The sequence below is a fragment of the Narcine bancroftii genome, chromosome 10 (assembly GCF_036971445.1).
Source record: "Narcine bancroftii isolate sNarBan1 chromosome 10, sNarBan1.hap1, whole genome shotgun sequence".
NCBI classification, from domain to species: Eukaryota; Metazoa; Chordata; class Chondrichthyes; order Torpediniformes; family Narcinidae; genus Narcine; species Narcine bancroftii.
The window spans coordinates 80,996,793-81,023,527 of record NC_091478.1 but is presented as its reverse complement, the minus strand read 5'-3'; the positions used below and the strand labels follow the sequence as shown (position 1 = coordinate 81,023,527).

General features: G+C 37.1%; 1 long non-coding RNA gene and 1 other non-coding gene across 3 annotated transcripts in view; one reads left to right on the top strand and one right to left on the bottom strand.

The window, feature by feature from the left end:
• Positions 1–26,735, bottom strand: part of LOC138744832 (uncharacterized) — a 216,380-nt gene that overhangs the window by 49,026 nt on the left and 140,619 nt on the right. For both annotated transcript variants that reach the window (XR_011345793.1, XR_011345794.1), the window contains exon 9: positions 10,240–10,331. This is a non-coding gene — a long non-coding RNA (uncharacterized lncRNA). The remainder of the gene's footprint in view (positions 1–10,239; positions 10,332–26,735) is intronic.
• LOC138745126 (U6 spliceosomal RNA) lies at positions 13,530–13,636 on the top strand. The gene has a single exon (XR_011346054.1). It is a non-coding gene; the product is annotated as a U6 spliceosomal RNA (small nuclear RNA).

Below are 26,735 nucleotides of genomic sequence, written 5' to 3'. Positions count from 1 at the left end.
TTTAAGAATAATTTGGACAGGTACCTGCATGGACAAGTTATGGAGGGCTATGGGTGCAGATCAGTGGGCCTAGGCACATACTAGAAGGGCCAAAAGGGCTTGTTTCTGTGATAAGTTACAGAGAGGGGGGAGTTTTGTCAGCCTTTGTTGTCAAGTTCACATCCATTACATTTCTTTTTTTTTAAAACAGGTTAATGCCTCAGAACTGCACAGTCCATTTTCTCTTCCTGCCCTTAGTCCCACTCCCAGTCCCAAAATGAGTATATTATTATGAGAAATGTAGGTGAACATTAATTTTGTTTCACTTTCTGCAGATGCTCCCTGACCTGCATTTTCTGCTCTAATTACAGATTAGAGTTACTTGATCAGTCAGAAAACATCAATGAAATATCAATTGTCCTTTGATGCCATGAATTAAATAGCAAATAACATAACCCTGCTTTCATTTGGTCATTCATATTAGCTGGCCAACCAACAACAATGCCCCTGATATCACGTGGAGGGTTTGACAGGAGCAGCCATGAAGAATTTAACCAGGTCAGAGAAGAGAAATATATTCTGCCAGCAGAAGTAAAAAGCAGGAAAAAACTTTACACAAAATGCCGTGATGTATTTTGGAAGATGCATTTGTCAATACCAAGAGAAATCAATGATTCTCTGCATATTCCTCTCGTCTTCATGTCATGAATAAATAGTTGTATTGGGTTAATAGATGGACTTACCAGAGGAGGTGGTGGAAGCAGGAACAGTTACAACATTGAAGAGGTATTGGACAGGTACTTGAATGAGCAGGGCAGAGAAGGATGTGAAATTAATCCAGGCATGGGATTACTATAGATCTGTAGTTTTCAAACTTTTTCTTTCCACTCATATACCACTTTAAATAATCCCTATCCCATAGGTGCTCCATGATTAATTAATAAGGGATTGTGAATGGATAGAACGTTTGAAAACCATTGTTTTAATTGTACCTCATTGACTCATTATGTGTACAGTTTCATAACTCCAAAGGAAATGGGCCAATGACAATTTTTATCAACCAAAATATTTCAGTAACAATTGGTTCTTGAGCAGTGGTTCTCAACTTTACCCCCCCCCCCCCCCCACCCCCACCACCACTCACATACCACCTTAAGTAATCCCTTACTAACCACAGAGCACCTATGGCATAGGGATTATTTAAGATGGAATGTGAGTGGAAAGAAGAAGTTTGAAAACCACTGATATAGATGGTCAACACAGACATGGTTGGCTAAAGGGTCAATTTGCTTCACAACTGTATGACTCTACACCTAACAGGAATATTCACAACCAGAAAATGTTCTAATAAAAACAAAACATTAAGTTAAAGACCAAAAGATTGCTGACGGCTACAAAAATTAAGAACCATGTCTGATGGTTGTTAATGATGGAATCATGTCATGAGAAAAGCAGCCAATTTTCTCACTGAGGAAATGGATGGCAAAGATATGCACAAATATCTGATCCATCTGCAAATCACCCTTTACCTGATCTACTTTACTGAAGGATTTGAGTTTAATAGTCCAGAAAACTACTAAATATACTGACATAACAGATCACTGCCAAGTAAAATATTTCAGGAGCCTGATTTTGTGAGAAAGTGACTTAGGATTTTAATGTTTACTCAAGTCAATGGGAATCAACTACCCTGTATTACATGACCAAGCCATTTGCCTCTGCATTTGCCTCTGAGTAATCTGGATCTGGATAGTTTACATCTCAACAACAATTAAATAATGATCTTTTGGGAAAGTTTGATCATGCCACTGGAGAGGTCTTAAACCAGCCTGGCAGTGGAATGGGAACTTTAAAATGCAATTCACAATGCTCCAGATTTCTCTCATAATTTGCATAAAATCATTGCTTGAAAATTCCAGTGTATGAGAATGGCAGAGCAGCTGGGAGTCAGAAAATGTCTTAATATTTATCTAATAAAGTCCACCACCACCTCTTCTTCCTCAGAAGCATGAGGAAATTTGGCAAGTCAACCATGTCCCTGAATAACTGACAGATGCACCATTGAAAGTATCTTGTCAGGATGCATCACTGTGTGGAACAGGGACTGCTTTGTTCAAAACTGAAAGCAACTGCAGAGTTGTGAACACAGCTCAGACCTCCGCAGAAACCCCTCTCCCCTCCATCCACTCCCCGTTGCCTTGGAAAAGCAGCCAATCTATTAAAAGACATCCTTTCCCAGACATTTTTTTTCACCCTTCCCCCACCAAGAAGAAGACTCACAAGTATGAGACCACATGTCATCGGATTAAAAAATGCATTCCCCAGAACAATGTTGTGCAGGTTTTCCCACAATTGGAATGCAGCATGGTAAGTTCCACTGCACCAAATGACACCAATGCAGAAATCAAACTTTCCCAAATGGATATAATCTGGAAGTGTTTTCAATTGCAATCTAACTTGAGGTTTAAAAAAAATTTGAATCACGTAGCCCTGAAAATAAAAACCCAGCATAATGTATCTATTTTCGAAGCAAGTATTTCCTGATTTTTATCCAAAATAGCAAAGGTGACATTTTAAGATGTCTCTCCACTTTATAGTCACCACTGAATAAATTTGTTTTTCTGTATCTTATTAGTTTTTCTGCACCTAATAATTTCAATTGATCGCAATTAGATCCATAGTTTAATAGTATCAAGGGAAATATGCATCCACCTTTCCAATTTATTGCTTCAAACATATCAGAATTAGATTTTTTTCCATACCTTGAAGGGCTCAAGCCCGAAACATTGGTTATGAATCTTTATCTTTGGTATATAAAGGACACTGTTTGACCTGCTGAGTTTATCCAGCATTGTGTTTTTACTTCAACCACAGTGTCTATAGATTTTCTTGTTTTACTTATCAGAATTATTGTTCTGTTCTCTCCAAAACCAATACATACAATATTTCCTGAAATTTAGTCCCCAAGACTGAATGCAGTACTCCAAATGAGGTCTGTCTAAAGCTGTACTCTAACTGAATTTTAAATTGTAACTTCTTTGGATAAAGTCCAATATTTTATTGAGACACTGGAGACTTCAGATGCTGGAATCGTGAGCAAAAACAAACCACTGGAGGAATTCAGCAGGTGTAGTAGCATCTGCGGGTAGTGGAGGGATGGGGAAGGTGGGTGCGGATGCATTTGTAGGTGAGGATTTGTGGGGGTGGGTGAGAAATTAATTGTTTCTACCCATTTCAATCCCCTTGTTTACACCTCCCTGACTTCAGCCCCTGTCTCCAGCCCCTCTGCTTCAACAGCCCCTTGTCTCCACATCCCCATCCCCATCTCTAAACCCCCCCTGTCTCCACCCGTTTCAACTAGTTTTCAGTTGAGAATCTGCCTCCGCCCCTTCTGCCTCCACCCCTCTGTTTCAACCCATTTTCAGTGGAGAACCTGCATCAGAACTGAGATTGAAGAGGGAAAATAGCAAGTATAAAGAGGAGGATTGAGATAGGGGCCAGCAGGTGATAGGCCACAAAAAGAGGGGGTTAAGGATGCCAGCAGATGGAGCCAAGTAGGAATGGGGAGCCAGGAAGGTGATAGGTGGAAGCAGACAAGGGAAAAAAGGTCAATGGAATCAGATAATGGGATGGGGGAAGGGAGGGTGAAGGAGGGGACAGCTGCGGATGAGTGATAAATAGGAACGTAAAGGTCACATGTACTGGAATCTGATAAATAAGGAAATGAATAATGGGAAATATTAAGGAAAGATGAAGGAAAATAAACTGCGTAGACTTTGGAAGAGCAGTACACACAGACGACAACAATTTTGTGCCAAGAGTACAAATGACTTGAAATTAACAGAGAAACTTCATTTGCATTTTTGGGAATCCTGCAATAAAATGTACCAATGGCCAAAAATTCAAGGTTGCCCATTTTGATGAAATGTTTTTGGTCTCCTCTATTGCAGCAGTGAACAGCAATGTCATATTGGAGAAAAAAAAGACAGACAATCTGCAAGAATTCCAAGGCAAAGTTTCCAAAAGCATTGGTATGTCTCTATTCACAAGAGTTTGCAATCCACATGTGTAAGACAATATTGTGGGGGAGGAGGCGAGGGGAGGGTGAAGAGAAAGGCCTGAAAGAAAACAGCTGATCAAAATTTAATGGTAATCTCACACTCACAGAGGCAGTCAGAAGTCTTAAAACATACAAGAAAAAAAACTTGTTTGGGAAAGTAATTCCCAGCTGCTGTAATTGCTCCTCAAACCAGGCACAAAAACCTTCCACTTCCACCACTTGCAGCTGATCATGGCAGCAGCTGCACCTTATATTGCTCATTCTAACCTTCCCCTTGTGCATTGAGAATATAATTTGTGGAAATTCTAGGCTACAGCACCATTGACCCTCATGTCATAAAGAATAATTAGGTGGCGAGGGACTTACTGGTAAATCGTAGCATTTGGGATTGACTTTCATATGGAAAGCCAACAAAAGTGAATTCTGTCCCAACTTAATGGTCAGGAAGAGCATTTGCCCCAATTCTACAGTAAAACAAGAAACTTCAGGGCCTCTTTTGGGCCACGTGCTTTTTTTTAAATTGAAAAGGAAAATCTTTCCAAAAGAAACAATTTCACAGCTGTTCAATGGAAGTGTCCTTCAAAGTGCTTTAAAAAGTGACCAGCTAAAGAAAGCTAAAAAATGTACATTCGAAGCAACATGCAGGTGTTATACTATTTTCCAGAATATATTGTTTACATAACACCACATTAAATTTAAAGCTTAGAAGTGCCAAAACAAAATTAAAACCAAAATGCAATTGTATAGGTTCAACTAGAAAGGTCAGCTTGACCTTAAAATTCCAGCAATGGCAGATCATTAAGTCCTAAACCATACAAACAATCTTTGACTTCCAGGCACACAAGCATAAGAGGATTAAGGCAAGTATCCCAAAGCTTGGTTTCAACACCTGAAGAAAATCACAGCAGATGAAATGCTAACTTGGAGATCTTAAAAGAATGGTTCACATCCTCTTGTCGAAAATGAAAAATAGCTATAGGTGTTTGCAGATAATTGAATTACTAATCATCCTGTAACTAGTCACTGTCTAACCCTTGGAATTTCAAGAATCCCTGGTTTCTATTTCTCAAACACAATGGAATCCACTATGATGGGTATAATTAAGTACCTGAGGACCATCAAATAAATCTGCTCAATTAAAAATAAGATCCATTTTGTAGAAATAATACAAATGTTAAATTTAGTTGAAAGTTGTGGTATCAGAAGCCACATTAGATACTCTCTCGATTTTCAATATTTATCATTAATTTTGTCTTTGGAAACATATTGAAAATTTAGATGCCAGGAGAGTAAAATAATTGTTGATTATTTCTGTAGGATCTTGTATATTAAGTGTTTTCTGAATTAAAGTGTCCAGAAACTTTATTGTGAATAAATGTTCAGCTCAACAAAAAGAGCAAACTTGGGAATTTGAAATTGTAAGATTATAAAGTACCCCGTCTGTCAGGCAATCACTTAATTCAAAAGTGACAAAAATAATATAAAGAATTATGGCAAAGATCATGAAAAGTTGAACAGCTGAAAGAAGGAAAAGAGAGAAGTTTAATACAAATTACTTAAAATTTGTCCATAATACTGCACAGACCAATCATTTTTATTTACCAATTAGACTAAAAAAAGAGGTATCAGAAGCAAATAATTAGAAACTACCCATATATTTTTTTTCATGGAGAAAAGTATGTCAGTGCCTCATGAAGAAATCATGTCAGCGCCTCTACTTCCTCAGGTGTTTGCAGAGGTTTGGTATGATACCAGAAACCCTGGCAAATTTGTACAGACGTGTGGTAGAAAGAGTCCTGACCACCTGCATCACAGTCCGGTATGGGCACACAAATACACTTGAGCGTAAAGCCCTCCAAAAAGTAGTGGAGACAGAAGAGGACATCACAGGCATAACCTTCCCCACTATTGAGAACATCTACAGGGAATGCTCCTGTTGGAGTGCAGCAGCAATCATCAAGGATCCTCACCACTCAGCACACGCTTTGTTCTCACTGCTGCCATCAGTAAAGAGGTTATAGGTGCCACACAACTCACACCACCAGGTTAAAGATCAGCTGCTACCCCTCCACCAACAGATTCTTCAACAACAAAATCAGGGGCTCATTTAAGGACTCTTACGTGTGCACTATTGATTTTTAAAAATTCTCTCTATTGCACAGTTTGTTTACATTTGTTATCCGTTTACAGTTCTTTAATTATTTACAAGTGTAAGCTGTGTACAGCAGAACAAAAGAATCTCAGGGTTGTATGTGATATCATGCATGTACTCTGACTATAAATCTAAAATCTGATATTTAATGTTAATCTGGGAGTGAAAATCCAAGTTAACATATTGAAATTGAACTAATATATAAACAAGAAACTATTGGAAATTCTCAATTGGTCAACAAGTAACTATGATGAGAGAAAAAGAGTTAATGTTATAGGTTGATAACCCTTCATCAGAACTTAACATTATTAAAAACAAGGAGGGAAACAGAAACCATTGCAATGACAGAAATCCCATTTGGAGAGGAGAAGAGTTTCTTCATAATCAGCATTTCTGGAAGAGAATGGAACTGAACAGTATTTAAATAGCAAACTATTTCAGTAGGACATAATCGGTAAATGGTAGGGCACTGAGGAGTGCAGTAGAACAGAGGGATCTGGGAACACAGATACATAATTCTCTAAAAGTGCTGTCACAGATAGATAGGGTCGTAAAGAGAGTTTTTGACCCATTGCCTTCATAAATTAATGAGTATAGGAGTTGGGATGTTATGGTAAAGACATTAGTAAGGCCAAGTTTGGAGTATTATGTGCAGTTTTGGTCACCTAACTACAGGCAAATAGGCAATAAGCTTGAAAGAGTGTTGAGAAGATTTATTAGAATGCTGCTGGGATTTCAGGAACTGAGTTACAGGGAAAGGTTAAATAGGTTAGGACTTTATTCCCCAGAGCATAGAAGAATGAGGGGAGATTTGATAGAGATTTACAAAATTATGAGGGGAATAGACAGAGTAAATATACATAGCCTTTTTCCACTGAGGGTAGGTGAGATGCAAATCAAAGGACATGGATTAAGGGTGAAAGGGGAAAAGTTTAGGGGTAATTTCTTCACACAGAGAGTAGTGGGAGTATGGAATGAGCTGCCAGCAGAAGTAATGAATGTGGACACAATTTAAATATTTAAGAAAAATTTGGATAGGTACATGGATAGGACGGATATGGAATGGGTGCAGGTCAATGGAATGAGGCAGAATAATAAATAGATCGGCACAGACTAGAATGACCGAGAGGCCTATATTCTGTGCTATAATATTCTATGGTTCTATCTTTCTTTTGTATTTATTGTCCCTTTTTAAAATCAATTAAATATACAATTATACACTTTTACAAAAGACCCGTTTGGTTACAGCAAGAATTTTAGTGCATATGCATAGAGTACAATATATATGCTCATTAACTCATCCTCATTATCACTTGGAACTTGCAATTATTTTGGCCTTCCTGTAATATCTTTGCTTCCTTACTTTTCACTATGAATGTGATCACTGCATCGATGTTTAAAGAGAAAATTCTCCAAGGTGAAATGATTCAACACTTTTCATTTTCAAAGTGCTTTGCAAGATCTTACTTTGCCATGGGGCTCCAACTCTGGAATGCTGCATAAGTTCCTCTTTAATGATCTCAAACAAAATCTCATGGCCTGCTTTATGTAAAATGCTGCAGCTTTTTATATTTGTGTGACACATCTGTATATAATAAGACATCTTGTATATGCCATGCTGTTTTAGATCGGTAGGGTAGGACAATAAATCTTCTTGTGGGAGAAAATGCAAAATGTCATTCTTCCCAATTAGTCCCCATGAGGAACTTACCTATATTAATTCACTGAGAGATGGTTTTCAAAGAGCCCACAGAAAGGGAACTACTCAAATGCCTGTAATTTCTACCAAACATATGACTGGTTTTATCTTTCAAAGCAGCCTTTACAATTATTTTCACTTCAGAATTTATGGACACATGAAACCACAACCTAACAAAAATGTAGGGATTAATTAATGCCTCTAAAGTTGTTAAACTTTATCGTGCAGTTGCTTGAAAGATGTTGCTTATTCATGGACTACTGTTTCTACTAGGATCTCAGGGTCTTAAGACCCTTTTTTTCTCCTCAGCTATATTAGGTTACCCATTACTTTGTGTTACAGTCAGTCCATACCTCACGTGCATAGTCAGGGACCCTGTTCTCCATAAGTGCACAACCTTTTGACCTTGTATTTAGAACAAATGTGTCTGGTATTTTTGTCTGCACTCCACTGCAGACTTTTGATCTAATATACTCACTTCCCTGTATGGTTGCTGTTCAGCCTGCTTTTCAAATTTGCCTTGATCTTGTACTCAAGATAAAAATGGACTCTCAACACTTCTATACCCAGCCTGCACCTTGTTGGGGGAAAACTGTCTTGCCAACATTCTCATCAGTCAGCCTCGAAACATTCCAGCTTTTAGATATTGGGTTGAGATGAACCATATTCAAAAATATATAAATAGATTCAAAAAGGTAAATGAACAAATTATAAACATCTAAAATAACACGATCAGGAAGCATTAAAGATAACAATATGCAGGAAAGAAAAATGCATTTTAATTTTATGCATCAGCCATGCAATAGAGATTAATGCATATGTATTAAACTTGAGGATTTTAAGGCAGAATGTCTTAATTCAATTTTTTTGACGATAAAGTTCTTTTTAATAATTTCATTGTCCACTACATTCTTTTAATGGAAGGAAAAGTATTGAATATTGATAAATATCTACTGCTAAAATCAAGTTATGGCCATCTAATGGGAAAAGATAAGTAAGTGGGAAAACTAGCAGAGAGGAGGCAAAAATTTGCATGACACAAAACAGCAGCTCATCAACTTGGAACAAAATGTAGATCTCTCTGTCAACTATGTAACACGTAAAGCTCAAAAAATCACAGCATTGGCAAGATGAGAAAAAGTTCAACTCTTCTATCTACACTGTAACTTAGGGATTGACAATGCTGGTGAATAGAACATTTGGTGCCAGCACTCAGCAACCATCCGTGAAATTAATTCAAATGTATTTCTAAATGATGGGCAGTGACTTAACTGACTGGTTTATTCCAGTTCAATCCCAAAGCAAAACTGTTCCTTCGGCTATCTGAGAGGAAGACTTTTTTCGCTGAAATGTTATTTACTTGCATTAAAAAAAATTAAGTAGAAAGTCTGGAAGACCCTTGCAAGGCAACCAGTAACAAAACCAATTGAATCCATGGATTATATAAATGATCAACAAATGTGGAAGCCAGTTTTGAAACAGAATTTCTGCATAAATTAATTAAAATAATTTTCGCAATATTACTTTATCACTGGGGGAGAATATTACTTGGATTACCAGCAAACATTTAAAAAAAAAACAAACAAGATGTAGTTCATACTGGAACCTTCTCTCTGCCTGAATGGTTTAATTTATAAATAAAATTATCTGCAATTTAAATCATATGTTGAAATTGCAATTAGATTTTTTTTATACAAGTAATGCAAAGGGGTTGTCATTCAGAAACCAACTTGTAATATACACAAGAATTTAAAATTGAAAAGTACGACATGCCCAAAACAAATCCTACAAGAACTGAAAACTACACAGGATGAATTAAAAATGCAGTGCTCATTTGTCTGTATTCAGATATTTACTGGTTAGTATTTGAACCAGTATAAAGGATTTTTAGGAAGCTTCTGATTCCTTTGCAATCGGCAGCATTGTTATCTAGAACTTGCAGGCAGATGCTTGCACATGGGAGAAATGAAACAATTGAGGTTGAGGTGAGATAAGTAGGGACCTTGACAGTACAACTACTCAGTTTTCATAAGGGATGTCGGTAGATATCAGCACTGAGTGGACAAAAAGGTGCCAGAATTTCCATCTGATTCATATGGATAATACACTCCTACAATGACTCCACAAACTCCAGTGCTGGAGAACAGCAGAAGCAGCAAGTCAGAAAGGGTTATCAGGATTGAGACTCATGGAAGTTCAGTGCTATTGCATACATGAGCAACAAATATTTTGGACATATACCACAAATTATTTTTTTAAAGCTATGAATACAGTAAGGGCAAGAGTACAATAAAATATAGTACTGAATAATTTGAGCAAAGATAAATCAATATGTCATGAAATAATTACCTTTGCAGACAGTTAAGTTCATTCTGCAGCATGTTCATTTAACTCCTTAGTTATTGTACATCGATTTTTGATTTCCATTTTGTCATTTTTTTCTGCAGAAAACCAAAGCAATGCATTAAGTTAATTTGTTTATTTAAAGTCAAACACCCATGTTTTAATTTCTTTTATCAAATAAATGTTACATAGGTACTTGAAAATAAAGAATTAATAAATCATATATAGGAATACAAATAGTATTAGAACCTATGTTCTATTAAAAAAGAAAGCCACTATACTAATAATCTGAGTATCAGTCCCCTCCCTTTGGAGGCCACTGGCTTAACACAAACAGTCCACTACGAAAGAAAGTAAATGTTGGGATCAAAAACCAGAAACTAGTTAATCTTACAAATTTTGAAAGTAACTAAAAGAATCCCATAAAGAAATAAAGATAAGATTAATTTCAGTAGTGGAACATCTAATTCAACCATTTTGCAGAATCTGGATGATAAGTTAGATCATCTCCAGCCCCAAGAAAAGAAGCAATTGAAACAGTGACTTTTAAAATTTAAAACTTTGTTTCCAGATGTGCCTCAAAGAATATCAGTGATTTATCATGAAGTGGATGTAGGAGAAGCGAGTCCCATAAAACAACACCTCTATTGAATAAACATTGAAAAGAGTAAAATAATGGATCAGGAAGTGGAAAACATGTTGGGAAATGATATTATAAGACCTTCCAACTCAAATTGGAGTTATCCTTGTGTTCTGGTACCTAAAACTGATGGAACTTTTAGATTCTGTGCAGACAGATTACAGAAAGGATAATGCAGTAATCAAATGGTTATCCCATTCCTGGAATGGATGATTGTATTGATATAATTGGGAAATCTGAATTTCTTACTAAGGTGAATCTCTTGAAGGGTTACTGGTGCATGCCACTAACCAAAAAAGGAAGAGATATTTCCGCATTTGTGATACCATCAGGTGTGTACGAATATAATGTGCTACCTTTTGGCATGAAAAATGCCCCAGAGACATTCAAAAGGATGAAACATTCTGTAATCCAAGGTTTAAAACATATTGATGACTTGGTCAGAAAAAGTGATATATGGGAAGAACATATGATGGAATTGGAAAAATTGTTTGCAAGATTATCCAAAGCAAACTTAACTGTCAATTTAGCTAAAAGTTAATTTGGACATGGTACTGTGACATACTGTGGACACGTAATTGGTCAGGGAAAAACTGCCCCTTATCAAGCATGAGTGCAAATGATTTCTAAATTTCCTATTCCAAATGGCAAGAAAGCAGTGAGAAGGTTAGATGGTTTTGCAAGAATTTTGCACAAATTGCTCTTCCGTTAACCAATCTTCTGAAGAGGGGGGAGAAATTTGTGTGGATAAAATCATGTCAGAATGCTTTAGAAAATTTAAAGGACATATTGTCCCATAACCCTGCTTTAACATCTCCTGATTTTGACAAACCTTTTTCTTTAGCCGTGGATGTGAGTGAAGAGGCTGCAGGAGCAGTGCTATTCCAAAAGAATGATTGTGATAGTATTGATCATTCAGTGGCTTACTTTTCCAAGAAATTCAATGAACGTAAAAAAAATTATTCTATCATAGAGAAGAAAAACTATTGTCCCTTGTACTATCTTTGCAGCATTTGGATCTTTATATCTGCACAGCTCAGAGACCAATTTTTGTGTATATTGACCATAATCCCTTGGTGTTCTTAAGTATGATGAAAATATAAATTGAAGATCATTAAACTGAAGTTTAATTCTGCAAGAATATAATTTAATAACTTGTATTAAAAGCAAAGATAATGTAATTGCTGATTGCCTTTCAAGATGTTAAGTTTGAAATGTTTTGCAGAAAATGAAACTTATTAGATACATATGCTTCTAAAAGAATGTCATTTGTCTGTATTATATTATATAACAATAATGAAAGTATTATTTAATGCTGTAGATTGTAGTTAAAAAATGTTTTTACAGCTCAAAATTTTCTTGGCGGGGAGGTATTACAAGCTCTTATTTTAGTAAAATGGGATTATCATTGTAAGGGTTAGTATAAAGAGGAAGAACTGAATGGTCACTGTTAACATTTAACACAAGCACCATCACAACACAATTCAGTACACTGACAGAAGGCTTGTCAAAGTCTGTTCCACCTTCGATACATTTGCAAGGAGAGAACCATGTTGACTGAAGAGAAAACTGCTTTTTGAAGCACCTCTTGTGGCCAGCCATTCTGTGGAATTCAGACCAAAGCATGCTCTGTGAATGACTGGTCCTTTTCAGTGGATTGGCCTGTGCCAGGAGGGCCTTTTGGAAAGCAAAATGCTTAATTTTAATTGTGACTAACAGTGAAGGTCACTTGGAGAGACTGAGGCCACCAAGATCGGGTCTCACCTACAAAAGGACCAGGAGCTTGTATGGATGGACATTTTTTCCCAAAGGCAATGCAAGGAGAATTCATGAGTCTGTAGCAGCGACAACTCCAGTCTTCCCATCAAGTTCATCATTAATTCTGGGCATCAAATTTCAAAGGCCTATGCTTCAACACTGAATTTAAAAGACTGAACTTTGAAGTAACTTTCTAGATTTTGGCCTAGACTTGTCATGGTTTGGGTATCTCACACACACACACACACACACACACACAAGAACACCTGCACATAGTTGGGGTTAGATTTAGTGTTATGGATAGTTTTTTTAAGACTATAGTTTCAGAGTTAGAAATAAAATTAGTGTTTTAAAATTAAACACTGTCTGGTTCATTATCTATTGTTGTTCATTACGCATTGTTTGTAACAACTTGCACTCATATGAAAGAGTAACCTGAAATTGGAAAATTTAATGTTCATTTCATTGGGTTGTTATCTACCCTGGTGGAAATATGAGCTCCTATTTTTCTAGCTTGCATTTGACCTTACCTTGGAGGTGAAAGCAGAAGACGTACAGGAAAGGAGGAGTGTTGAAATGCCATACAACCAGAAGTCAAGATGTCCATTGGCCCAAAAGAAGAATCTTTCAGAATTTTTTCCCAGCACACACAGTGTTAGATGCCTTGATTGGTTTGGCAGGGCTAGTAGTGAAAGCAGATACGGAGTAGAATTTGTGAATTCCCAAATGACACAAAGATGCAGGAAATATTGGGATTTGCATCAGGTGCATGCAGCATTGTTTTAGTTTAATTTAAGCCTCATGTTCAATGTTGACATTGTGGGCCAAAAAGCTGCATTGTTCATAGTTCTGATTGAGGAAGAGGCTGAAAGCAAGTTTGCTGATGGCATTAAAATAGGTGCTCACTTTGGCAGCTTATATATTAAAATTGGAACAACACAGAGAAGATTAGCATGGCCCCAGCATATGGATGACACACAAATATGTGAAGTGTTCCATATTTTTAAAATAAATAATAAAGAAATGGGTATGTTGTAATGAGAACATATGGGCTTTCCAACAGGCTATAGCTAGGTTGTGCAAATGGGCAAAAAAGTTGGAAATGGGTCATCATGCGGTAATGTTTAATGCTTTTAGGTAGGAGAAATTAAAATGGAAACTCAAAGAATACCAATAACCAAGTGTTCCTGCTAACGAATCACAAAAAAATAAATCAAATAAGCAGGTACAGCAAGGACTTAGGAAGGTTAATTCTTGCATATGAGGGTTGTCCTGTCTTCAGCATCTGAAGAATAATATAATCTTCAGAGTTTAGATCAATGAGGGATGATCTCATTGTCACCAGAGGTCCAGAAGGGAACATGACAAAATAGATATAGATGTGCATCTATTAATGGGAAAATCTCACAAACAATAAGTCATGGTGACAAGATTAGGCAATGATCATGTAAAACCAAGGTGTGCAAAAACATCTTACAGAAGGTTGTGGTCTCTGGATTTCCGTATTCTGGGAGATTTTAGAGGTTCATTCATTGTTGCTATTTAAAGAGGAAGTGGATAAAACAGATCAGGCAATTGAGAGCCATTAGAAATTGGCACAGAAGATATGAGAGCTGGGACAGATCAGACATGATCATATTGAATGGAGGGCAGGCTTGAGGGGTCAAGTGGCACCTATTTCATGATGTTCTTATCTTATGTTCTGAATTGCACTAAGATGCAAAATCAGCCTTGATCTAATGAATACAGAGCAGTTGAAGGTCTATTCCAGCTCAGATTTGTGATTTTATGTTCAAAAGTGACAGAAGATCTAAAAGCTCAGTCCTGCCCTGCAATTTTCCATAATTCGACAATAATCCTTCATGATTTTTTAATTAACATCCTAAATTATGAATGTTATTATTCATTATTGTGCAGGGAATTAACAAATTTATTCATTTTGTATGCATTATCAGTCTTAATGAGTTACAGAACAAATTAAAAGTAAAATGGAACTCTCTCCACGCTGCACCATAAATGTTCCTTAATCACAGTCTCCAGACACCACAACTTAATATCATGAGGCCACGTTTCAATTTTCCTTTTTGGCGACTTTGCTGAAAAACAGTTGAAATATTGATGGGTTTTACTAAGGAATTCTGGAATGTAAAATGGATTTTTTTTTTAAAGTGACCAGCTTTGATTGTTCTTTTCAAGGTTCAAGGTATATGGCGAGCTCTCCACTGGCCACCGTGACAGAGGTGCACCAAAGAAAAGGTACAAGGACTGCCTAAAGAAATCTCTTGGTGCCTGCCACATTGACCACCGCCAGTGGGCTGATATCGCCTCAAACCGTGCATCTTGGCGCCTCACAGTTTGGCGGGCAGCAACCTCCTTTGAAGAAGACCGCAGAGCCCACCTCACTGATAAAAGGCAAAGGAGGAAAAACCCGACACCCAACCCCAACCAACCAATTTTCCCCTGCAGCCGCTGCAACCGTGTCTGCCTGTCCCGCATCGGACTTGTCAGCCACAAACAAGCCTGCAGCTGACGTGGACTTTTACCCCCTCCATAAATCTTCGTCCGCGAAGCCAAGCCAAAGAGAGAAGAAGAGAAGAGACATTTCTCATCTACAAAGAATGGTCAATTTTCTTAACCCTATGAATGATGACACTGATTTTTGAGAATTGTATATTAAGAAGAATGGCTGGAACATTAAATGGCATTGTAAAAGTAAATTATACAAAAGAACCGGTCTTGCACCTCCTGTACTCTCTTCAAGCTTTGACCAGTAAAACTCCACAATGAAAAAAAAATCAGTATTTCTGGCTACAGTGCATCTAAACTTTAAGGAGAAAATTTAAGGTAAAATTTTAATGCTTAGCTTTTTTCTTCAATGTTTTATTTTCTCTCTTAGCAGCGTGACTCTGAACTTTAGTGTAAATTGTATATGTGTTTTTCCAACACAGTACCAAATTGTCGTGGCAAGATCTAACAATGGATTTTTGCCTGCATGCTGATAAAATATCTTCAAAGGATGCTACACAGGCTACACTGCATGATATATGTTCCAATATGACTCATCTGCATTGATACACAGATCTTCATACATTTCTTTGGCATGTAATTAGTGTAGATAGAAGTCTTCGATTCTCATTGCACATTATACCAAGAGGCAGTAAACGGAGTAATTCATCAAAACCCCATTGCAATCACAGAACATTATGTTTTACATACATATTATGGTGATCAAAGCCTAATTAGATCCAACTCACTTTCTCTCTTCCTTTAATATGGCCCTCAAAAGCTACCTCTGAGCCTAACAATTACTGTTGGTCGCATCGGAACATCAATGGTTCACTGAATTTAATGATATCTCCCTATCTGGTTCGGAAACTGGATTCATTTTAAATGGAAAATTATATAACTAAAATAGTAATGTAAATAGGTTTTGTAGTTATTCTCTATTTCTAAGACTGACAATAAAAAAAAGTCATTACAGTTGTGTTTCAGGTGTTACAATAAATTATTTTAAAATGCATTTATTACTTATTTAGTTACATTTCTTATTGACCAAAAATATGCTTTGGAGTTATTTCCCTGCTTAAGGGATCATAGATCATCAATTAATTATTGAATGATCCAAAACAACAGACATCCTATCACATCATTTACCTCTATGAAAAGGCAGTTAATTTTACCTTGGTTTTCATGGAATCATAGTTCTCTGAACACTGTCAACTAGCTTAGCCAATTCAGTTACAAATGTCGCTTTTGTAAGCTAAACGTCTGCTATATTTTTTAGAAAGCTATATTGATCTATTTTTCATTTTTAAAATTCCTAAATGAATATTATATTCCATGAGTGAGCACAACTTTTATGAGTTTGTAACAAAGTCAAAAAGTCCTCCGAAAAAAAGTAAAGATTTTATTCCACAGGTATTCCAAATTAGTATCCACTTCTTGGGATTAGTGTCGACCTATTAAAAAGAAAAAGGCCGTGAAAAATTAATTTACATCATCACCTCTGGATCCATCCACTAATTGCTGGAGCTCTCATTTCACATATTCCTAAAAGTGAAATGACAAATGGTCACCTGTCAATATAATTATGATCTTCTAGTGCATTAAAGTATGTTGGTAAACAAATATTTAACATGGATTTCATCATCTAAGCATCTATCACAGGAAGCGGTAGGGGTCAAAGTATAATTGTTATGATTAGTATATGGAGATTTAAAAATATCCATCAATTACATTTTTACTAAAATTGTTAAGTGATTAATAGTTTTAAACATTATTATAAGGCAATCCTTGATTTTTTTTGGTTGTTGACGTTCAGGAAGTGAAGGCGTGGTGATTTTTCGACTATATAAATATATATAATTATTTGAAGTGTTTTGTGGAGTGTGTGTGTGTGTGTGTGTGTATGTGTGTGTGTATGTGTGGATGTGTGTGTATGTGTGGGTGTGTGTGTGTATGTGTGTGTGTGGGGGTGTGTGTGTGTATGTGTGTGTGTGTGTGTGTGTGTGGGGGGGGTGTGTGTGTGTATGTGTGTGTGTGTATGTGTGTGTGTGGGGGTGTGTGTGTGTATATGTGTGTGTGTGGGTGTGTGTGGGGGGTGTGTGTGTGTATGTGTGTGTGTGTAGGTGTGTGTGTGTATGTGTGTGTGTGTGTGTATGTGTGTGTGTGGGGGTGTGTATGTGTGTGTGTGTGTGTGTGGGGGGTGTGTGTGTGTATGTGTGTGTGTGTATGTGTGTGTGTGTATGTGTGTGTGTGTGGGGGTGTGTGTGTATGTGTGTGTGTGTGTGTGTGTGGGGGGTGTGTGTGTGTATGTGTGTGTGTGTAGGTGTGTGTGTGTATGTGTGTGTGTGTGGGGGTGTGTGTGTGTGTATGTGTGTGTGTGTGTGTGTGTGGGGGGGGGGTGTACACTCTTCAAATAATAAGAATAGAAATAAATAGAGCCATGCAAAACTAAGAATGTAAAGTCTCTGAAGGAGACTGTGTTATTAAGGTGGAAAATTACACGTCAGCTCAATCTTTACATTTTAGGAATTTTTTTTGATTGCAAATGGAAATAAACATGGATTTTAATAAAACCAATCTCTGAATATGCTTTAAAAGTACTCCAACATTATCAAATTATATTCTATTTACCTTCATAAAAAATCCCCTTGTGGACAAATGCATGTGCATGAAGTAAATCACAAAAATTTGTAGACACTGTGGTTGAAGTAAAACATAAAATGCTACATAAAGGACACTGTTTGACCAACGGAGCTTCTCCAGCATTTTGTGTATTTACTGAAATGCATGGTGCACTGCTACCATGACAAAAATGAAGATCTTCAATTACTTGTTGCATAAAATTAAACAGTAAATTATCAACAATAGGTTGCGTTAGGCAGCTTAATATTTCATAGGCTGTAATTATTCTTTAACTGTTAGAATGTACTGTCCCTATGGAACTAATTACACAAAAGCAATCATACTGAGAAAATATAAACAAATTATTCAAGCACATAAATGGTTTCAACTGTTAAATGTTAAGAGGGTTGTATTGCAGGTATTCTTACCAATCGGTTGATCTGATTCATGAAATACTAATTTGATTTGGGTATATTAGATGCACAACCATAGCTATAAAAAAGGATACCCGCAAGCTAAGAAAATAAAGATCTATTAATCAGCAGTATTTCAGCAAATATCAAGACAAGAACAAAAGTAGGGTTTGTTTTAAATCTAAATGATAAAGCTTCTGGCAAAGACAGTACACTTAATTCAGAAAATCTGTTTGTGCCCAAAGCACAGCTTCCCCCATGTCAGTATAATACGTTTTCTAACAAGAGGTTAAAATAATTAGCCCACAGCTAACAAGTTTCCATGACATAGCTTCTGCAACAAACAAAGCTCAAAATCTAATTTGGGTCAGAGGCTACACATTTACTAAAATGGGAAAACAACTCAGTCTGCTTCTAATACTGCTAATGAGATGTTTCAGGGAAACGTTAATAATATGATTTTCGTTCAATCCTGGTAATTGTACTTTTACATTGCAGTGCAAATGGCTTAACCTCATTCAAAAAAAAGGGGGAGAGTGAAGAAGTTATGGCAATATGAAAATGATCATATTTGTGGAATTTGTTTCACCTTCCTGTTGCCAGTCAATTACTATGCATTTTTTTTTTCCCTGAGAAGAGAGTAGCTTTCTGTAGGCAAATAATGAAAAGACAATTACAGGAAGCTGTGTTCATATTACACTGTTCACTTTATGCAGACTGTAATTATTCTCAATGGTACAGATTTACTGTACCATGTAAGTGGCACTAAGGAAGAAAATAGAGTGGGCTGGTGCATAGAAAATTGCAAATGTCACAGATACCTTTATCATCACTGCTGGATTTCTAAGATTAAAAAAGAGGAATAAAAAGGCTCTCTATGTGTAGCACACTCTTTGCAGCAAGCAGTTGTACTGACTGAAGTAACAGTAGCACAAAAATTTCAGACAGCACTTTTGTTCTTTCAAATAATTCCCACAAGGCAGCACTTTCAGCCACTGACTGCATAGGAACAAAGTCATGGAAATATTTCTTTTTGCCCTGCCTCTCATTAGCTGTCTCCATGCTGTTCTATAATGGGGAGTGGCATATAAATGATCCACTTTATAGGTTTTGATCTGTTATTCCAAGAGGAAATATGCTGCATACAGATATGGTTCCTGGAAAAGGTAGTGACACACTTGACAACAATATTGCAGTGCTATTTTTTTTTAATGGGTGACACTGACCATCGAAAACACATTTCATCAATGTTTTCCTTTGTACCTGCTCTGAAGATGCATCAAAATGTCCTAACATCAATGAATAACTTGCAAATAAATACAAAACATGCTACAGTAGCTCCTAAAAAAAGGCTCTCATCAGGCGACTGCACAACATCAGCTGAAAATCAAAGAGAATAAACAATTTCATTAATATTCCATGCCTCAGCAGCAAAAACCTACAAAAAAAAGGGGGAAACAGTTACAAACATTATTTTGACAACTGATATGCTGAAAGGTTATCTCACCGACCCAACCCACAAATGTGTGTGCAATTTAAGGAAGTGCTTTTTGCTAATGTTGATTTAACAGAAACTGGAGCTCAGTCTTTCCATTCTCACTCTGTATTTAGACTTCAGAAGAATGCCTTTAGCAAGAATATCATTTTCAATAGTTCTGTCAATACCAAAAGGGATTCAAGAAAGGGACTGTCTTTACACACTGCCTTTCAGAATCAGAAGATGCTCCAAAGCACCACTAAGCCAATCAATTATTTCCAAAGTGTTGTCACTCAGGCAATTTAGACAATTGCCTGAGTAAATTTTTGCATATTAAGCTCCCACATACATCAATTAAATAAACATTTAGTAAGCAGTATTCTCGTGTTTTCTAAATGTTAACTATGGCATCAGAGAGGGGCCTCTTTCACTTCTTCAAGTCATGTCATGAAATCTTAAACAGTCACAAAAAAAATTGGATTTTAGTTCAATGTCAATGGTCCATCGTGGCTGCAATATTCCTTTAAAATATGCACTGTTAATTCCTGAATAAGGGATGTGAATGCTGCCAGCTGTTAAAGAGATAATTCTATGTTCTAATTAAAGGCAATTATGTAGAACACCCCAACTCATTGATTTGCTACCCGTACCTAAAGCTGATAGGTTAAGAAGGAATTTGCTAAGTAAATGGTGACCTTAACACACACACCAAAGATGCACCGTGCATAGAGCATCAAGTTAGCTGAGACAACAAAGAAAGATATCCAATTAATTGCTAATCCTCACACATTGATGAAGAATAGCCTTAGAAAGAGTTGATCCTATTACCAAACTCCCAGATTTAAAAAAATACTGCAGTTGCACTGTTCACACAAAATTAAACTTGCTGAACAACACAAGGAATAATTGAATTAAATGAATTATGTTTCTATAACATCACATATACCATCTGACCCAGAGAGAGGACTAATGAGAGCCTAGAAAGGGTAGCACAGAGGCACCAAAGATGGGGCAAATGGATTTCTTTTTAATATTGGTTTGCTAAGCTAAAATGGCTTCTTTCCACATTGTTTGAAATCTGGGAAATCAACAGTTCTATTAATGCCTTTATCTTGCTAAAGGCATTCTTCTGAAGTCCATATGACCTACATATACTGTATACCTTGTGTTCACTTTGCAATTTGTTCTGCCTACCTTTTTATCATAATCAAATTTAGCAACCATACCTTTCGCCCCTTCATCCAAGCCTTAAGCCCCTTTCACACTTGCAAGCGATGCCAGGAATTAACCGCCAATCGGCCTTTAAAGTGCCTAGTGTGAAACCAAAATCAGCTCAACGCTGGCATCAGATGACATCATCTCATGCTGGGGATTGACGGTCTCGACCTCTAGTATAATCCCTGATGTCTGCAAATACCAGCGTTGCAATCAGGCAAGTGTGAAACGGGTAATTGGATTGTGGGATTGAAATGACCCAAGTTTTTGCGCGAGTTCAGGAAGATTATAAATGAACTTTGTCATGGGAAAGTCACAGTGGAGAAGAGAGAAAGAGGAAATAAATAGCAATAAATTGCAATATATAGCAATAGTAGACATTTTTTAAACAGTGTGGGAAAATTGGTAGCACTAAAGTGCACAATTTATAAAGACTGTGGGGGAAAAAGTATTGGTGGACCTGGCTTCCCAGAATGGCATGTGGCAGAGAAATCCCTCTATGATTGGTCCATGCATACAGCCGGACATACAGCACTTTTTCTGCCACATGGAATTCTAGGAGGGCAGGTTCACCATTGCTTTTTCCCCACGTATTTATAAAATGTATGTGATAGCGCTACTAACTTTCCCAAGCTATATAAATTGTGCGCTATAGCACTACAAACTTTCTCAAGTTATATAAATTGAGCTTTTTTGCGCCACCAACTTATCCACTGTTTAAAAATTGTACGCTATTGCTATTTATTGCTATCTCTTTTCCACGGTGCTTTATAAAGGTTTTTATAGGTTGGCACAACAACAAGGGCTGAAGGGCTCATACTGTGCTGTATAAAAAGCTTAATTATGTTATTATTATTCATGATTAATTTTGTTCAAATAGAAGATGAAAGCATTCAGTGTCCCAGTTAGGAGTGGTCAAATGTGAAAAGGCAAACCCCCATTCCAATCCCAGGACACTGAACAGCCAATTTAGTTGGCTGCAAGTGTGAAAGGGGCTTTAGAGTCGTAAAGCAGAAAAACAGACACTATGACATTAATTGCAAAAAAAACCAGCCCCAATCCTATGATGCAGCTCTTATTACATCTTATCAAGCAAGACAAGACCTAAAAGGATCAGGATGGGCTACATTTCAACACCTTCCTCATGTTCCATTAATTCAATTTAATTAGGAAATGCATAAGAAATAGAAGTTAAGATAGGCTCGATGGCACTTGGAAAACACAATGCTGGAGAAACTCAGAAGGATAAACAGTGTATATCGCAAACATAAAGGAATGTAACCAATGTTTCAGGCTTGCGCCCTTCATCGCAATATGAATCAAGGTATCTTTATAAAGTACATTGTTCTAACTTTAACTCTATTGTAACCTATACTTATGTAAATATGCTCCGTGGTCCAAAATTGTATTGAACTCAATCCATATGGCAGTTAAGGAATTTAAATTCTATTAATTAAATGAATCTGCAATATGTTAGTATCAGTACTGACAACTAGGAAATTACTGATTTCTTGCAAAATACCATTATCAGATTCACAATTAGATTAGTGTACATGTGATGCGAGACCTATGGCAATGTGGCCCTCTGAAATGGCCATGCAGTTCACTCATTCGTTAATAAGGCAGCTCACCACAAACTTCTGAAGCAATCTCTCAATTCTCAGCTTTGATTTTATATCTCTGACCATAACCCTGAAACTTCTGACTCAAGTAAACATGCAACCAACTGAGTGACCATAAATGCAAATTCTTATTGCTTAATCTTTAAATATTAAAATACAAATGTTACTGCTGCACCCAAGATGATATCCATTCTGTGTTAACAGGTGAAACACTATGCATACATATATCTTTCTGAACAGAGTGCTCTTTAATAGAAACAAATTTATGCAGGCTCTTTTCAATATCTATGCTGTAAGAATTGCTTTGATGAACATTTAACTCATTTTCTATTCTTGTGCAATTTTTTTTCCTAAACTATTTTATAATTTAATTCGGACTACAGAAATATTTGAATAGAAAATCTAAAAAGGGAGTAATTTGAACAGTTAAGAATAATCTAGGAAATAACAGCTATCTTTAATTATATCCATTCTAGATAACTATCAATGAAACTTTATTGATAAAAAGCAGTGCCAGAAGGCTACAAGAATTGCATTTCCAATGAATAACTATTAAAACTTGCAGAAAATTCCTGTGGTGTATCAGATGTAGCATAACCCTTTCCAATTGAGCAGACATCAGGTTTGACTCTTCAGTGCAGTACCAAGGTAATGATCGGTATCATAGGTGCCATTTTAAAAATAAAACATTGAGATTGAGATCTGATCTATTCTAAATATGAAAGAACTCTTGGCACTTTTCTGAAACACTGCAGGGAGTTCCAGTGACTATTTATCCTTCATCCAACTTTTTGTATAAATAGTTTCAAGCTTTCCTTTTTCATTACTGACATAAAATTTATAAAGTACACTGTGGCAGTTCTTCTTATTTAGAGAAGTGAAACTCAATAAACCTTTTCGCATTTTGCATAAAATGAGTAAATCAGACAAAAAGTCAAAGCGTTTACTTTGCATGATAACCATCTATTCTTTATCATCGACAATGCCATTAGCTTCATCCATTAGTTGTACGTGAAATCCTGTGAAGACAGGTCCAGTAAATGGATTTCCAATTAACTTACCTAAAACTATTAGTTAATTGCTGTTGTACATCTTAACACATACAAAAAAAAAATGCATCTGAAGCATCTCACTTTAACTTGAGCTGGTGTAAGTGACTAACATTGGATGAGGTGAATGGTATACTGTAGTCTGAAAAGTATAAGTTCACTGAAATCTATGGATTCCACAATTTATTATCTGTCATATTCTCAGATTTTGCAATGTAATTGTGATCATCCATGAACAATCAGCGATAAAATGATCACGTATGTGATTTCATGCACAGCTTTATATTCTATTAACCCAAAAATGATGCAGTCAAATTGGTACAGAAGTATCGCTAAGTCCTGATCTATTCACAGACCTAAACGAAAACTGTCAGATTTCAGATTTATTATCACAAGTACATACATGATTTCACATACAACCCTGAGATTCCTTTTTTCCAGTGGGCACAGCAAAATTACCATTAAATGGTAGTGCAAAAAATAAACTGTACACAGCATAAACATGTAATCAAATAAAAGAACTGTAAACAGATAACAAATGTAAACAAACTGACTGTGTAATACAGAGAGAACAAAGAAGATCAATAAAGTGCACAAGCAAGAATCTTTAAATGAGTCCATGAATGATTTTGTCATTGAGGATTCTGATGGTGGAGGGGTAGCAGCTGTTCCTGAACCTGGTGGTGCGAGTCTCTTTTCTGATGGCAGCAGCGAGAACAGAGCATGAGCTGGGAGGTGTAGGTCTTTGATGATTGCTGCTGCCCTGCAAAAGCAGAGTTCCCTGTAGGTATACTTAATTGTGGGGAGGCTTCAGCCTGTGATTTCTTGGGTTACGTCCACTGCCTCTTGGAGGGCTTTACGCTTAGGGATGTTGGTGTTCCCATGCCATACTGTGATGCAGCCAGTCAGCGCACTTTTCATCACACCTCTGTAGAAATATGCTAGGGTTTCCTGAGGAAGTAGAGGCACTGACATGTTTTCTTCATGATGCCATTGGTGTGTTGGGTCCTCAGAGATAGTGACTCCCAAGAACTTAAAATTTGCTCATGTCCCAATGATCACTGGATTGAATACATCTGGCTTTCCCTTCCTGAAGTCAACAATCAGCTCCTTAGTTTTGATGATATTGAGTACAAGGTAGTCATTGGTGCACCATTCAGCCAAGTTTTCAATCTCCCTCCTGTAGGCTGACTCATTCCCTTCCTTTCTACAACCCACTACCCTGGTATCATTGGTAAATTTGTAGATGGTGTTATTGTTGAACCAAGCTACACAGTTGTGGGTGTAAAATGTGTAGAGCAGGGAGCTAAGAACATTACCCTGTAATTCTCTGGTACTAATGGAGATTGTGGAGGAGAAGTTCTTACCAGTCTTCACTGATTGTGGTCTGGAGGTGAGGAAATCCATGATCCAATTACACAGTGGGTGTTAACTCCCAGGCCTTGGAGTTTGCTGATCAGTTTTAAGGGGGTGATGGTGTTAAATGCAGAACTGTAGTCGATAAAGAGCATCCTGATGTATGCATCTTTGCTGTCCAGTTGTTCCAGGCCTTTGTGTAGAGCCAGTGAGCTGGCATCCACTATAGATACTTCTTTGACAGGCGGACTGAAACAGATCCATGGCACTGCTCAGACCGGATCTGACCTGCTTCATCACCAGCCTTTCAAAACATTTCATCACTGTTGATGTAAGTACTATAGCCATGATAGCCATGAAGACAGGTTACTGCACTCTTCCTGGATATTGATCACCTTTGTGCTTTATAATGGTTTACATATTCCTATGTATTTAATGGCTCAAACACTCAACACATGTTTCAGAACATTTAGTTGTAGTAGTTTAATGTATTATTGCAAACACCATACGGTAGACAGTAGAAGATATTTTCATAAGTCCACATTTTTCTGAAAAAAAACACTAACCAAGAAATTGCGTATTACATTTTTTCTGCTGCAAATTGGAATTTTACCATGCTCTTCCAGGTTCAAACAAATAAATGGCACAGCCATTGGGTAAAGACTTTTACGCAATTGAAGTAATATTCTCCATCATTGCCACATCACAAGAATATTTATAAAAATGTCTTTGCACCTTTCATAGAAAAATTAATATTTTTAAAAATACTTAAGAGTAACTGTATTTTAACTTAAATATTTTAAAAATAACAATCCATATAGGAGCAAAATATTTAATGCTCTCTCAAAAGCACAAACAAATGGAGCACATAAAACAATTGAATAATCATATCATTAATTTAGAATTAATTATTTTCCTGGTACATTGTACAAACTGTGGATGAACAAATCATTAAAAATAATGACAAATGTTAATTGATTAATATTTTAAATTAAAATCTTAACTCATATAACCAATTAAAGCAGTGGTTTTTGTACTTTTTTCTATCCACTCACATCTTTGGCTTGGCTTCGCGGACGAAGATTTATGGAGGGGGTAAAAGTCCACGTTGGCTGCAGGCTCGATTGTGGCTGACAAGTCCGATGCGGGACAGGCAGACACGGTTGCTGACTATAAAATTGTAGCAAAGCCACAAGCTCATAAGGTACGGCAAGATCTACCAAAATTAATACATCCAAATCAGGTAGGATTTGTTAAGCATCTCTCTTTGGCTTGGCTTCGCGGACGAAGATTTATGGAGGGGGTAAAAAGTCCACGTCAGCTGCAGGCTCGTTTGTGGCTGACAAGTCCGATGTGGGACAGGCAGACACGACTGCAGCGGTTGCAAGGGAAAATTGGTTGGTTGGGGTTGGGTGTTGGGTTTTTCCTCCTTTGCCTTTTGTCAGTGAGGTGGGCTCTGCGGTCTTCTTCAAAGGAGGTTGCTGCCCGCCGAACTGTGAGGCGCCAAGATGCACGGTTTGAGGCGTTATCAGCCCACTGGCGGTGGTCAATGTGGCAGGCACCAAGAGATTTCTTTAGGCAGTCCTTGTACCTTTTCTTTGGTGCACCTCTGTCACGGTGGCCAGTGGAGAGCTCGCCATATAATACGATCTTGGGAAGGCGATGGTCCTCCATTCTGGAGACGTGACCCATCCAGCTCAGCTGGATCTTCAGCAGCGTGGACTCGATGCTGTCAACCTCTGCCATCTCGAGTACTTCGACGTTAGGGGTGTAAGCGCTCCAATGGATGTTGAGGATGGAGCGGAGACAACGCTGGTGGAAGCGTTCTAGGAGCCGTAGGTGGTG